Here is a 9,872-nt window from a genome sequence, read left to right on the forward strand (position 1 = left end):
AAGCTAAGCCATGCAGCCACTTGCAACATGATACCACGCTCATCGCTCGATCAGCGCTCGATCAGGCTCGATCAGGCGAGATATATAAGACTGGTGGGCCCATTCAGGACTCCTATGTCTGGTAGGATAACTTTAATCCATCCATCCTGTTTCTGTTGCAGGGAGGTGGAGAGAACAATCAACACAATAACGGCTTTCTTTCATGCCTCTTGAAGGACTCAATATTCTCTGTACTGCATTACATGTGAAAGTCGATTTATTACCCATGAACACACTACCTGTATGCTAATTATATGTAAATAGGTAGCTCCAGCCCTCATAATGTTGTCCAACATTTCCGCTATAAAACGGGATAAAATTATTTTGGAAACATACCAAATTTGAAAAGTAATTGAGAAGTTGTGCAATTACTAATCATGGAGCACAAAATAGCCTACAGCACCTGGTATTCCCAGGCGGTCTCCCATCCAGGTACTAACTAGGCCCGACACTGCTTAGCTTCCGAGATCAGACGAGATCGGGCGCATTCAGTGTGGTGTGGCCGTAGGCTCTGGGCCTAGTGAGTTTTGTACTTTTAAGCATCTAGTCGGCTAGACCTTGCAGTTTTGAAAGGCAATTGAGAAATGGCTCACTTCCTGAACTTGGAGCACAAAAAAGCCTACAGCACCTGGTATTCCCAGGCGGTCTCCCATCCAGGTACTAACTAGGCCCGACACTGCTTAGCTTCCGAGATCAGACGAGATCGGGCGCATTCAGTGTGGTGTGGCCGTAGGCTCTGGGCCTAGTGAGTTTTGTACTTTTAAGCATCTAGTCGGCTAGACCTTGCAGTTTTGAAAGGCAATTGAGAAATGGCTCACTTCCTGAACTTGGAGCACAAAAAAGCCTACAGCACCTGGTATTCCCAGGCGGTCTCCCATCCAGGTACTAACTAGGCCCGACACTGCTTAGCTTCCGAGATCAGACGAGATCGGGCGCATTCAGTGTGGTGTGGCCGTAGGCTCTAGAAATGCTAAGAATATTACTCTTATGCATTTGCATTTAGTAAGCTAAGCCATGCAGCCACTTGCAACATGATACCACGCTCATCGCTCGATCAGCGCTCGATCAGGCTCGATCAGGCGAGATATATAAGACTGGTGGGCCCATTCAGGACTCCTATGTCTGGTAGGATAACTTTAATCCATCCATCCTGTTTCTGTTGCAGGGAGGTGGAGAGAACAATCAACACAATAACGGCTTTCTTTCATGCCTCTTGAAGGACTCAATATTCTCTGTACTGCATTACATGTGAAAGTCGATTTATTACCCATGAACACACTACCTGTATGCTAATTATATGTAAATAGGTAGCTCCAGCCCTCATAATGTTGTCCAACATTTCCGCTATAAAACGGGATAAAATTATTTTGGAAACATACCAAATTTGAAAAGTAATTGAGAAGTTGTGCAATTACTAATCATGGAGCACAAAATAGCCTACAGCACCTGGTATTCCCAGGCGGTCTCCCATCCAGGTACTAACTAGGCCCGACACTGCTTAGCTTCCGAGATCAGACGAGATCGGGCGCATTCAGTGTGGTGTGGCCGTAGGCTCTGGGCCTAGTGAGTTTTGTACTTTTAAGCATCTAGTCGGCTAGACCTTGCAGTTTTGAAAGGCAATTGAGAAATGGCTCACTTCCTGAACTTGGAGCACAAAAAAGCCTACAGCACCTGGTATTCCCAGGCGGTCTCCCATCCAGGTACTAACTAGGCCCGACACTGCTTAGCTTCCGAGATCAGACGAGATCGGGCGCATTCAGTGTGGTGTGGCCGTAGGCTCTGGGCCTAGTGAGTTTTGTACTTTTAAGCATCTAGTCGGCTAGACCTTGCAGTTTTGAAAGGCAATTGAGAAATGGCTCACTTCCTGAACTTGGAGCACAAAAAAGCCTACAGCACCTGGTATTCCCAGGCGGTCTCCCATCCAGGTACTAACTAGGCCCGACACTGCTTAGCTTCCGAGATCAGACGAGATCGGGCGCATTCAGTGTGGTGTGGCCGTAGGCTCTAGAAATGCTAAGAATATTACTCTTATGCATTTGCATTTAGTAAGCTAAGCCATGCAGCCACTTGCAACATGATACCACGCTCATCGCTCGATCAGCGCTCGATCAGGCTCGATCAGGCGAGATATATAAGACTGGTGGGCCCATTCAGGACTCCTATGTCTGGTAGGATAACTTTAATCCATCCATCCTGTTTCTGTTGCAGGGAGGTGGAGAGAACAATCAACACAATAACGGCTTTCTTTCATGCCTCTTGAAGGACTCAATATTCTCTGTACTGCATTACATGTGAAAGTCGATTTATTACCCATGAACACACTACCTGTATGCTAATTATATGTAAATAGGTAGCTCCAGCCCTCATAATGTTGTCCAACATTTCCGCTATAAAACGGGATAAAATTATTTTGGAAACATACCAAATTTGAAAAGTAATTGAGAAGTTGTGCAATTACTAATCATGGAGCACAAAATAGCCTACAGCACCTGGTATTCCCAGGCGGTCTCCCATCCAGGTACTAACTAGGCCCGACACTGCTTAGCTTCCGAGATCAGACGAGATCGGGCGCATTCAGTGTGGTGTGGCCGTAGGCTCTGGGCCTAGTGAGTTTTGTACTTTTAAGCATCTAGTCGGCTAGACCTTGCAGTTTTGAAAGGCAATTGAGAAATGGCTCACTTCCTGAATTTGGAGCACAAAAAAGCCTACAGCACCTGGTATTCCCAGGCGGTCTCCCATCCAGGTACTAACTAGGCCCGACACTGCTTAGCTTCCGAGATCAGACGAGATCGGGCGCATTCAGTGTGGTGTGGGTGTAGGCTCTGGGCCTAGTGAGTTTTGTACTTTTAAGCATCTAGTCGGCTAGACCTTGCAGTTTTGAAAGGCAATTGAGAAATGGCTCACTTCCTGAACTTGGAGCACAAAAAAGCCTACAGCACCTGGTATTCCCAGGCGGTCTCCCATCCAGGTACTAACTAGGCCCGACACTGCTTAGCTTCCGAGATCAGACGAGATCGGGCGCATTCAGTGTGGTGTGGCCGTAGGCTCTCGGCCTAGTGAGTTTTGTACTTTTAAGCATCTAGTCGGCTAGACCTTGCAGTTTTGAAAGGCAATTGAGAAATGGCTCACTTCCTGAATTTGGAGCACAAAAAAGTCTACAGCACCTGGTATTCCCAGGCGGTCTCCCATCCAGGTACTAACTAGGCCCGACACTGCTTAGCTTCCGAGATCAGACGAGATCGGGCGCATTCAGTGTGGTGTGGCCGTAGGCTCTGGGCCTAGTGAGTTTTGTACTTTTAAGCATCTAGTCGGCTAGACCTTGCAGTTTTGAAAGGCAATTGAGAAATGGCTCACTTCCTGAACTTGGAGCACAAAAAAGCCTACAGCACCTGGTATTCCCAGGCGGTCTCCCATCCAGTTACTAACTAGGCCCGACACTGCTTAGCTTCCGAGATCAGACGAGATCAGGCGCATTCAGTGTGGTGTGGCCGTAGGCTCTGGGCCTAGTGAGTTTTGTACTTTTAAGCATCTAGTCGGCTAGACCTTGCAGTTTTGAAAGGCAATTGAGAAATGGCTCACTTCCTGAACTTGGAGCACAAAAAAGCCTACAGCACCTGGTATTCCCAGGCGGTCTCCCATCCAGGTACTAACTAGGCCCGACACTGCTTAGCTTCCGAGATCAGACGAGATCGGGCGCATTCAGTGTGGTGTGGCCGTAGGCTCTGGTCCTAGTGAGTTTTGTACTTTTAAGCATCTAGTCGGCTAGACCTTGCAGTTTTGAAAGGCAATTGAGAAATGGCTCACTTCCTGAACTTGGAGCACAAAAAAGCCTACAGCACCTGGTATTCCCAGGCGGTCTCCCATCCAGGTACTAACTAGGCCCGACACTGCTTAGCTTCCGAGATCAGACGAGATCGGGCGCATTCAGTGTGGTGTGGCCGTAGGCTCTGGGCCTAGTGAGTTTTGTACTTTTAAGCATCTAGTCGGCTAGATCTTGCAGTTTTGAAAGGCAATTGAGAAATGGCTCACTTCCTGAATTTGGAGCACAAAAAAGCCTACAGCACCTGGTATTCCCAGGCGGTCTCCCATCCAGGTACTAACTAGGCCCGACACTGCTTAGCTTCCGAGATCAGACGAGATCGGGCGCATTCAGTGTGGTGTGGCCGTAGGCTCTGGGCCTAGTGAGTTTTGTACTTTTAAGCATCTAGTCGGCTAGACCTTGCAGTTTTGAAAGGCAATTGAGAAATGGCTCACTTCCTGAACTTGGAGCACGAAAAAGCCTACAGCACCTGGTATTCCCAGGCGGTCTCCCATCCAGGTACTAACTAGGCCCGACACTGCTTAGCTTCCGAGATCAGACGAGATCGGGCGCATTCAGTGTGGTGTGGCCGTAGGCTCTGGGCCTAGTGAGTTTTGTACTTTTAAGCATCTAGTCGGCTAGACCTTGCAGTTTTGAAAGGCAATTGAGAAATGGCTCACTTCCTGAACTTGGAGCACAAAAAAGCCTACAGCACCTGGTATTCCCAGGCGGTCTCCCAGCAAGGTACTAACTAGGCCCGACACTGCTTAGCTTCCGAGATCAGACGAGATCGGGCGCATTCAGTGTGGTGTGGCCGTAGGCTCTAGAAATGCTAAGAATATTACTCTTATGCATTTGCATTTAGTAAGCTAAGCCATGCAGCCACTTGCAACATGATACCACGCTCATCGCTCGATCAGCGCTCGATCAGGCTCGATATATAAGACTGGTGGGCCCATTCAGGACTCCTATGTCTGGTAGGATAACTTTAATCCATCCATCCTGTTTCTGTTGCAGGGAGGTGGAGAGAACAATCAACACAATAACGGCTTTCTTTCATGCCTCTTGAAGGACTCAATATTCTCTGTACTGCATTACATGTGAAAGTCGATTTATTACCCATGAACACACTACCTGTATGCTAATTATATGTAAATAGGTAGCTCCAGCCCTCATAATGTTGTCCAACATTTCCGCTATAAAACGGGATAAAATTATTTTGGAAACATACCAAATTTGAAAAGTAATTGAGAAGTTGTGCAATTACTAATCATGGAGCACAAAATAGCCTACAGCACCTGGTATTCCCAGGCGGTCTCCCATCCAGGTACTAACTAGGCCCGACACTGCTTAGCTTCCGAGATCAGACGAGATCGGGCGCATTCAGTGTGGTGTGGCCGTAGGCTCTGGGCCTAGTGAGTTTTGTACTTTTAAGCATCTAGTCGGCTAGACCTTGCAGTTTTGAAAGGCAATTGAGAAATGGCTCACTTCCTGAATTTGGAGCACAAAAAAGCCTACAGCACCTGGTATTCCCAGGTGGTCTCCCATCCAGGTACTAACTAGGCCCGACACTGCTTAGCTTCCGAGATCAGACGATCGGGCGCATTCAGTGTGGTGTGGGTGTAGGCTCTGGGCCTAGTGAGTTTTGTACTTTTAAGCATCTAGTCGGCTAGACCTTGCAGTTTTGAAAGGCAATTGAGAAATGGCTCACTTCCTGAACTTGGAGCACAAAAAAGCCTACAGCACCTGGTATTCCCAGGCGGTCTCCCATCCAGGTACTAACTAGGCCCGACACTGCTTAGCTTCCGAGATCAGACGAGATCGGGCGCATTCAGTGTGGTGTGGCCGTAGGCTCTCGGCCTAGTGAGTTTTGTACTTTTAAGCATCTAGTCGGCTAGACCTTGCAGTTTTGAAAGGCAATTGAGAAATGGCTCACTTCCTGAATTTGGAGCACAAAAAAGTCTACAGCACCTGGTATTCCCAGGCGGTCTCCCATCCAGGTACTAACTAGGCCCGACACTGCTTAGCTTCCGAGATCAGACGAGATCGGGCGCATTCAGTGTGGTGTGGCCGTAGGCTCTGGGCCTAGTGAGTTTTGTACTTTTAAGCATCTAGTCGGCTAGACCTTGCAGTTTTGAAAGGCAATTGAGAAATGGCTCACTTCCTGAACTTGGAGCACAAAAAAGCCTACAGCACCTGGTATTCCCAGGCGGTCTCCCATCCAGTTACTAACTAGGCCCGACACTGCTTAGCTTCCGAGATCAGACGAGATCAGGCGCATTCAGTGTGGTGTGGCCGTAGGCTCTGGGCCTAGTGAGTTTTGTACTTTTAAGCATCTAGTCGGCTAGACCTTGCAGTTTTGAAAGGCAATTGAGAAATGGCTCACTTCCTGAACTTGGAGCACAAAAAAGCCTACAGCACCTGGTATTCCCAGGCGGTCTCCCATCCAGGTACTAACTAGGCCCGACACTGCTTAGCTTCCGAGATCAGACGAGATCGGGCGCATTCAGTGTGGTGTGGCCGTAGGCTCTGGTCCTAGTGAGTTTTGTACTTTTAAGCATCTAGTCGGCTAGACCTTGCAGTTTTGAAAGGCAATTGAGAAATGGCTCACTTCCTGAACTTGGAGCACAAAAAAGCCTACAGCACCTGGTATTCCCAGGCGGTCTCCCATCCAGGTACTAACTAGGCCCGACACTGCTTAGCTTCCGAGATCAGACGAGATCGGGCGCATTCAGTGTGGTGTGGCCGTAGGCTCTGGGCCTAGTGAGTTTTGTACTTTTAAGCATCTAGTCGGCTAGACCTTGCAGTTTTGAAAGGCAATTGAGAAATGGCTCACTTCCTGAATTTGGAGCACAAAAAAGCCTACAGCACCTGGTATTCCCAGGCGGTCTCCCATCCAGGTACTAACTAGGCCCGACACTGCTTAGCTTCCGAGATCAGACGAGATCGGGCGCATTCAGTGTGGTGTGGCCGTAGGCTCTGGGCCTAGTGAGTTTTGTACTTTTAAGCATCTAGTCGGCTAGACCTTGCAGTTTTGAAAGGCAATTGAGAAATGGCTCACTTCCTGAACTTGGAGCACAAAAAAGCCTACAGCACCTGGTATTCCCAGGTGGTCTCCCTTCCAGGTACTAACTAGGCCCGACACTGCTTAGCTTCCGAGATCAGACGAGATCGGGCGCATTCAGTGTGGTGTGGCCGTAGGCTCTAGAAATGCTAAGAATATTACTCTTATGCATTTGCATTTAGTAAGCTAAGCCATGCAGCCACTTGCAACATGATACCACGCTCATCGCTCGATCAGCGCTCGATCAGGCTCGATCAGGCGAGATATATAAGACTGGTGGGCCCATTCAGGACTCCTATGTCTGGTAGGATAACTTTAATCCATCCATCCTGTTTCTGTTGCAGGGAGGTGGAGAGAACAATCAACACAATAACGGCTTTCTTTCATGCCTCTTGAAGGACTCAATATTCTCTGTACTGCATTACATGTGAAAGTCGATTTATTACCCATGAACACACTACCTGTATGCTAATTATATGTAAATAGGTAGCTCCAGCCCTCATAATGTTGTCCAACATTTCCGCTATAAAACGGGATAAAATTATTTTGGAAACATACCAAATTTGAAAAGTAATTGAGAAGTTGTGCAATTACTAATCATGGAGCACAAAATAGCCTACAGCACCTGGTATTCCCAGGCGGTCTCCCATCCAGGTACTAACTAGGCCCGACACTGCTTAGCTTCCGAGATCAGACGAGATCGGGCGCATTCAGTGTGGTGTGGCCGTAGGCTCTGGGCCTAGTGAGTTTTGTACTTTTAAGCATCTAGTCGGCTAGACCTTGCAGTTTTGAAAGGCAATTGAGAAATGGCTCACTTCCTGAATTTGGAGCACAAAAAAGCCTACAGCACCTGGTATTCCCAGGCGGTCTCCCATCCAGGTACTAACTAGGCCCGACACTGCTTAGCTTCCGAGATCAGACGAGATCGGGCGCATTCAGTGTGGTGTGGGTGTAGGCTCTGGGCCTAGTGAGTTTTGTACTTTTAAGCATCTAGTCGGCTAGACCTTGCAGTTTTGAAAGGCAATTGAGAAATGGCTCACTTCCTGAACTTGGAGCACAAAAAAGCCTACAGCACCTGGTATTCCCAGGCGGTCTCCCATCCAGGTACTAACTAGGCCCGACACTGCTTAGCTTCCGAGATCAGACGAGATCGGGCGCATTCAGTGTGGTGTGGCCGTAGGCTCTTGGCCTAGTGAGTTTTGTACTTTTAAGCATCTAGTCGGCTAGACCTTGCAGTTTTGAAAGGCAATTGAGAAATGGCTCACTTCCTGAATTTGGAGCACAAAAAAGTCTACAGCACCTGGTATTCCCAGGCGGTCTCCCATCCAGGTACTAACTAGGCCCGACACTGCTTAGCTTCCGAGATCAGACGAGATCGGGCGCATTCAGTGTGGTGTGGCCGTAGGCTCTGGGCCTAGTGAGTTTTGTACTTTTAAGCATCTAGTCGGCTAGACCTTGCAGTTTTGAAAGGCAATTGAGAAATGGCTCACTTCCTGAACTTGGAGCACAAAAAAGCCTACAGCACCTGGTATTCCCAGGCGGTCTCCCATCCAGTTACTAACTAGGCCCGACACTGCTTAGCTTCCGAGATCAGACGAGATCAGGCGCATTCAGTGTGGTGTGGCCGTAGGCTCTGGGCCTAGTGAGTTTTGTACTTTTAAGCATCTAGTCGGCTAGACCTTGCAGTTTTGAAAGGCAATTGAGAAATGGCTCACTTCCTGAACTTGGAGCACAAAAAAGCCTACAGCACCTGGTATTCCCAGGCGGTCTCCCATCCAGGTACTAACTAGGCCCGACACTGCTTAGCTTCCGAGATCAGACGAGATCCGGCGCATTCAGTGTGGTGTGGCCGTAGGCTCTGGTCCTAGTGAGTTTTGTACTTTTAAGCATCTAGTCGGCTAGACCTTGCAGTTTTGAAAGGCAATTGAGAAATGGCTCACTTCCTGAACTTGGAGCACAAAAAAGCCTACAGCACCTGGTATTCCCAGGCGGTCTCCCATCCAGGTACTAACTAGGCCCGACACTGCTTAGCTTCCGAGATCAGACGAGATCGGGCGCATTCAGTGTGGTGTGGCCGTAGGCTCTGGGCCTAGTGAGTTTTGTACTTTTAAGCATCTAGTCGGCTAGATCTTGCAGTTTTGAAAGGCAATTGAGAAATGGCTCACTTCCTGAATTTGGAGCACAAAAAAGCCTACAGCACCTGGTATTCCCAGGCGGTCTCCCATCCAGGTACTAACTAGGCCCGACACTGCTTAGCTTCCGAGATCAGACGAGATCGGGCGCATTCAGTGTGGTGTGGCCGTAGGCTCTGGGCCTAGTGAGTTTTGTACTTTTAAGCATCTAGTCGGCTAGACCTTGCAGTTTTGAAAGGCAATTGAGAAATGGCTCACTTCCTGAACTTGGAGCACGAAAAAGCCTACAGCACCTGGTATTCCCAGGCGGTCTCCCATCCAGGTACTAACTAGGCCCGACACTGCTTAGCTTCCGAGATCAGACGAGATCGGGCGCATTCAGTGTGGTGTGGCCGTAGGCTCTAGAAATGCTAAGAATATTACTCTTATGCATTTGCATTTAGTAAGCTAAGCCATGCAGCCACTTGCAACATGATACCACGCTCATCGCTCGATCAGGCTCGATCAGGCGAGATATATAAGACTGGTGGGCCCATTCAGGACTCCTATGTCTGGTAGGATAACTTTAATCCATCCATCCTGTTTCTGTTGCAGGGAGGTGGAGAGAACAATCAACACAATAACGGCTTTCTTTCATGCCTCTTGAAGGACTCAATATTCTCTGTACTGCATTACATGTGAAAGTCGATTTATTACCCATGAACACACTACCTGTATGCTAATTATATGTAAATAGGTAGCTCCAGCCCTCATAATGTTGTCCAACATTTCCGCTATAAAACGGGATAAAATTATTTTGGAAACATACCAAATTTGAAAAGTAATTGAGAAGTTGTGC

At 48.1% G+C, this 9,872-nt stretch overlaps 33 non-coding genes and 1 pseudogene across 33 annotated transcripts; all 34 read right to left on the bottom strand.

Annotated features, from left to right (window-relative positions):
- Nucleotides 1-430: 430 nt before the first annotated feature.
- On the bottom strand, nucleotides 431-549 carry LOC138477431 (5S ribosomal RNA). Its single transcript, XR_011271390.1, has one exon. It is a non-coding gene; the product is annotated as a 5S ribosomal RNA (ribosomal RNA).
- Nucleotides 550-655: 106 nt separating this feature from the next.
- On the bottom strand, nucleotides 656-774 carry LOC138477432 (5S ribosomal RNA). Its single transcript, XR_011271391.1, has one exon. It is a non-coding gene; the product is annotated as a 5S ribosomal RNA (ribosomal RNA).
- Nucleotides 775-880: 106 nt separating this feature from the next.
- On the bottom strand, nucleotides 881-999 carry LOC138477434 (5S ribosomal RNA). The gene has a single exon (XR_011271393.1). It is a non-coding gene; the product is annotated as a 5S ribosomal RNA (ribosomal RNA).
- Nucleotides 1,000-1,473: 474 nt separating this feature from the next.
- Nucleotides 1,474-1,592, bottom strand: LOC138477435 (5S ribosomal RNA). Its single transcript, XR_011271394.1, has one exon. It is a non-coding gene; the product is annotated as a 5S ribosomal RNA (ribosomal RNA).
- Nucleotides 1,593-1,698: 106 nt separating this feature from the next.
- On the bottom strand, nucleotides 1,699-1,817 carry LOC138477436 (5S ribosomal RNA). Its single transcript, XR_011271395.1, has one exon. It is a non-coding gene; the product is annotated as a 5S ribosomal RNA (ribosomal RNA).
- Nucleotides 1,818-1,923: 106 nt separating this feature from the next.
- On the bottom strand, nucleotides 1,924-2,042 carry LOC138477437 (5S ribosomal RNA). The gene has a single exon (XR_011271396.1). It is a non-coding gene; the product is annotated as a 5S ribosomal RNA (ribosomal RNA).
- Nucleotides 2,043-2,516: 474 nt separating this feature from the next.
- LOC138477439 (5S ribosomal RNA) lies at nucleotides 2,517-2,635 on the bottom strand. Its single transcript, XR_011271397.1, has one exon. It is a non-coding gene; the product is annotated as a 5S ribosomal RNA (ribosomal RNA).
- Nucleotides 2,636-2,741: 106 nt separating this feature from the next.
- Nucleotides 2,742-2,860, bottom strand: LOC138479462 (5S ribosomal RNA). Its single transcript, XR_011273235.1, has one exon. It is a non-coding gene; the product is annotated as a 5S ribosomal RNA (ribosomal RNA).
- Nucleotides 2,861-2,966: 106 nt separating this feature from the next.
- Nucleotides 2,967-3,085, bottom strand: LOC138477441 (5S ribosomal RNA). The gene has a single exon (XR_011271399.1). It is a non-coding gene; the product is annotated as a 5S ribosomal RNA (ribosomal RNA).
- A 106-nt stretch (nucleotides 3,086-3,191) lies between these two features.
- LOC138478565 (5S ribosomal RNA) lies at nucleotides 3,192-3,310 on the bottom strand. Its single transcript, XR_011272421.1, has one exon. It is a non-coding gene; the product is annotated as a 5S ribosomal RNA (ribosomal RNA).
- A 106-nt stretch (nucleotides 3,311-3,416) lies between these two features.
- LOC138479969 (5S ribosomal RNA) lies at nucleotides 3,417-3,535 on the bottom strand. The gene has a single exon (XR_011273695.1). It is a non-coding gene; the product is annotated as a 5S ribosomal RNA (ribosomal RNA).
- Nucleotides 3,536-3,641: 106 nt separating this feature from the next.
- Nucleotides 3,642-3,760, bottom strand: LOC138477442 (5S ribosomal RNA). The gene has a single exon (XR_011271400.1). It is a non-coding gene; the product is annotated as a 5S ribosomal RNA (ribosomal RNA).
- Nucleotides 3,761-3,866: 106 nt separating this feature from the next.
- LOC138477443 (5S ribosomal RNA) lies at nucleotides 3,867-3,985 on the bottom strand. The gene has a single exon (XR_011271401.1). It is a non-coding gene; the product is annotated as a 5S ribosomal RNA (ribosomal RNA).
- A 106-nt stretch (nucleotides 3,986-4,091) lies between these two features.
- LOC138477444 (5S ribosomal RNA) lies at nucleotides 4,092-4,210 on the bottom strand. Its single transcript, XR_011271402.1, has one exon. It is a non-coding gene; the product is annotated as a 5S ribosomal RNA (ribosomal RNA).
- Nucleotides 4,211-4,316: 106 nt separating this feature from the next.
- On the bottom strand, nucleotides 4,317-4,435 carry LOC138477445 (5S ribosomal RNA). Its single transcript, XR_011271403.1, has one exon. It is a non-coding gene; the product is annotated as a 5S ribosomal RNA (ribosomal RNA).
- A 106-nt stretch (nucleotides 4,436-4,541) lies between these two features.
- Nucleotides 4,542-4,660, bottom strand: LOC138478124 (5S ribosomal RNA). The gene has a single exon (XR_011272020.1). It is a non-coding gene; the product is annotated as a 5S ribosomal RNA (ribosomal RNA).
- Nucleotides 4,661-5,124: 464 nt separating this feature from the next.
- Nucleotides 5,125-5,243, bottom strand: LOC138477447 (5S ribosomal RNA). The gene has a single exon (XR_011271405.1). It is a non-coding gene; the product is annotated as a 5S ribosomal RNA (ribosomal RNA).
- A 106-nt stretch (nucleotides 5,244-5,349) lies between these two features.
- Nucleotides 5,350-5,466, bottom strand: LOC138473901 (5S ribosomal RNA; annotated as a pseudogene).
- Nucleotides 5,467-5,572: 106 nt separating this feature from the next.
- On the bottom strand, nucleotides 5,573-5,691 carry LOC138477448 (5S ribosomal RNA). The gene has a single exon (XR_011271406.1). It is a non-coding gene; the product is annotated as a 5S ribosomal RNA (ribosomal RNA).
- A 106-nt stretch (nucleotides 5,692-5,797) lies between these two features.
- On the bottom strand, nucleotides 5,798-5,916 carry LOC138478566 (5S ribosomal RNA). The gene has a single exon (XR_011272422.1). It is a non-coding gene; the product is annotated as a 5S ribosomal RNA (ribosomal RNA).
- A 106-nt stretch (nucleotides 5,917-6,022) lies between these two features.
- On the bottom strand, nucleotides 6,023-6,141 carry LOC138479970 (5S ribosomal RNA). Its single transcript, XR_011273696.1, has one exon. It is a non-coding gene; the product is annotated as a 5S ribosomal RNA (ribosomal RNA).
- A 106-nt stretch (nucleotides 6,142-6,247) lies between these two features.
- LOC138477450 (5S ribosomal RNA) lies at nucleotides 6,248-6,366 on the bottom strand. The gene has a single exon (XR_011271407.1). It is a non-coding gene; the product is annotated as a 5S ribosomal RNA (ribosomal RNA).
- A 106-nt stretch (nucleotides 6,367-6,472) lies between these two features.
- LOC138477451 (5S ribosomal RNA) lies at nucleotides 6,473-6,591 on the bottom strand. The gene has a single exon (XR_011271408.1). It is a non-coding gene; the product is annotated as a 5S ribosomal RNA (ribosomal RNA).
- A 106-nt stretch (nucleotides 6,592-6,697) lies between these two features.
- On the bottom strand, nucleotides 6,698-6,816 carry LOC138477452 (5S ribosomal RNA). Its single transcript, XR_011271409.1, has one exon. It is a non-coding gene; the product is annotated as a 5S ribosomal RNA (ribosomal RNA).
- A 106-nt stretch (nucleotides 6,817-6,922) lies between these two features.
- Nucleotides 6,923-7,041, bottom strand: LOC138478157 (5S ribosomal RNA). Its single transcript, XR_011272050.1, has one exon. It is a non-coding gene; the product is annotated as a 5S ribosomal RNA (ribosomal RNA).
- Nucleotides 7,042-7,515: 474 nt separating this feature from the next.
- LOC138477453 (5S ribosomal RNA) lies at nucleotides 7,516-7,634 on the bottom strand. The gene has a single exon (XR_011271410.1). It is a non-coding gene; the product is annotated as a 5S ribosomal RNA (ribosomal RNA).
- A 106-nt stretch (nucleotides 7,635-7,740) lies between these two features.
- LOC138479465 (5S ribosomal RNA) lies at nucleotides 7,741-7,859 on the bottom strand. The gene has a single exon (XR_011273237.1). It is a non-coding gene; the product is annotated as a 5S ribosomal RNA (ribosomal RNA).
- A 106-nt stretch (nucleotides 7,860-7,965) lies between these two features.
- Nucleotides 7,966-8,084, bottom strand: LOC138477454 (5S ribosomal RNA). The gene has a single exon (XR_011271411.1). It is a non-coding gene; the product is annotated as a 5S ribosomal RNA (ribosomal RNA).
- Nucleotides 8,085-8,190: 106 nt separating this feature from the next.
- LOC138478567 (5S ribosomal RNA) lies at nucleotides 8,191-8,309 on the bottom strand. The gene has a single exon (XR_011272423.1). It is a non-coding gene; the product is annotated as a 5S ribosomal RNA (ribosomal RNA).
- Nucleotides 8,310-8,415: 106 nt separating this feature from the next.
- Nucleotides 8,416-8,534, bottom strand: LOC138479972 (5S ribosomal RNA). Its single transcript, XR_011273697.1, has one exon. It is a non-coding gene; the product is annotated as a 5S ribosomal RNA (ribosomal RNA).
- A 106-nt stretch (nucleotides 8,535-8,640) lies between these two features.
- Nucleotides 8,641-8,759, bottom strand: LOC138479260 (5S ribosomal RNA). Its single transcript, XR_011273051.1, has one exon. It is a non-coding gene; the product is annotated as a 5S ribosomal RNA (ribosomal RNA).
- Nucleotides 8,760-8,865: 106 nt separating this feature from the next.
- On the bottom strand, nucleotides 8,866-8,984 carry LOC138477455 (5S ribosomal RNA). Its single transcript, XR_011271412.1, has one exon. It is a non-coding gene; the product is annotated as a 5S ribosomal RNA (ribosomal RNA).
- A 106-nt stretch (nucleotides 8,985-9,090) lies between these two features.
- Nucleotides 9,091-9,209, bottom strand: LOC138477456 (5S ribosomal RNA). Its single transcript, XR_011271413.1, has one exon. It is a non-coding gene; the product is annotated as a 5S ribosomal RNA (ribosomal RNA).
- A 106-nt stretch (nucleotides 9,210-9,315) lies between these two features.
- On the bottom strand, nucleotides 9,316-9,434 carry LOC138477457 (5S ribosomal RNA). Its single transcript, XR_011271414.1, has one exon. It is a non-coding gene; the product is annotated as a 5S ribosomal RNA (ribosomal RNA).
- Nucleotides 9,435-9,872: the final 438 nt, after the last annotated feature.

Source organism: Ambystoma mexicanum, chromosome 8 (assembly GCF_040938575.1).
Source record: "Ambystoma mexicanum isolate Mex_15411 chromosome 8, UKY_AmexF1_1, whole genome shotgun sequence".
Taxonomy (NCBI): Eukaryota; Metazoa; Chordata; class Amphibia; order Caudata; family Ambystomatidae; genus Ambystoma; species Ambystoma mexicanum.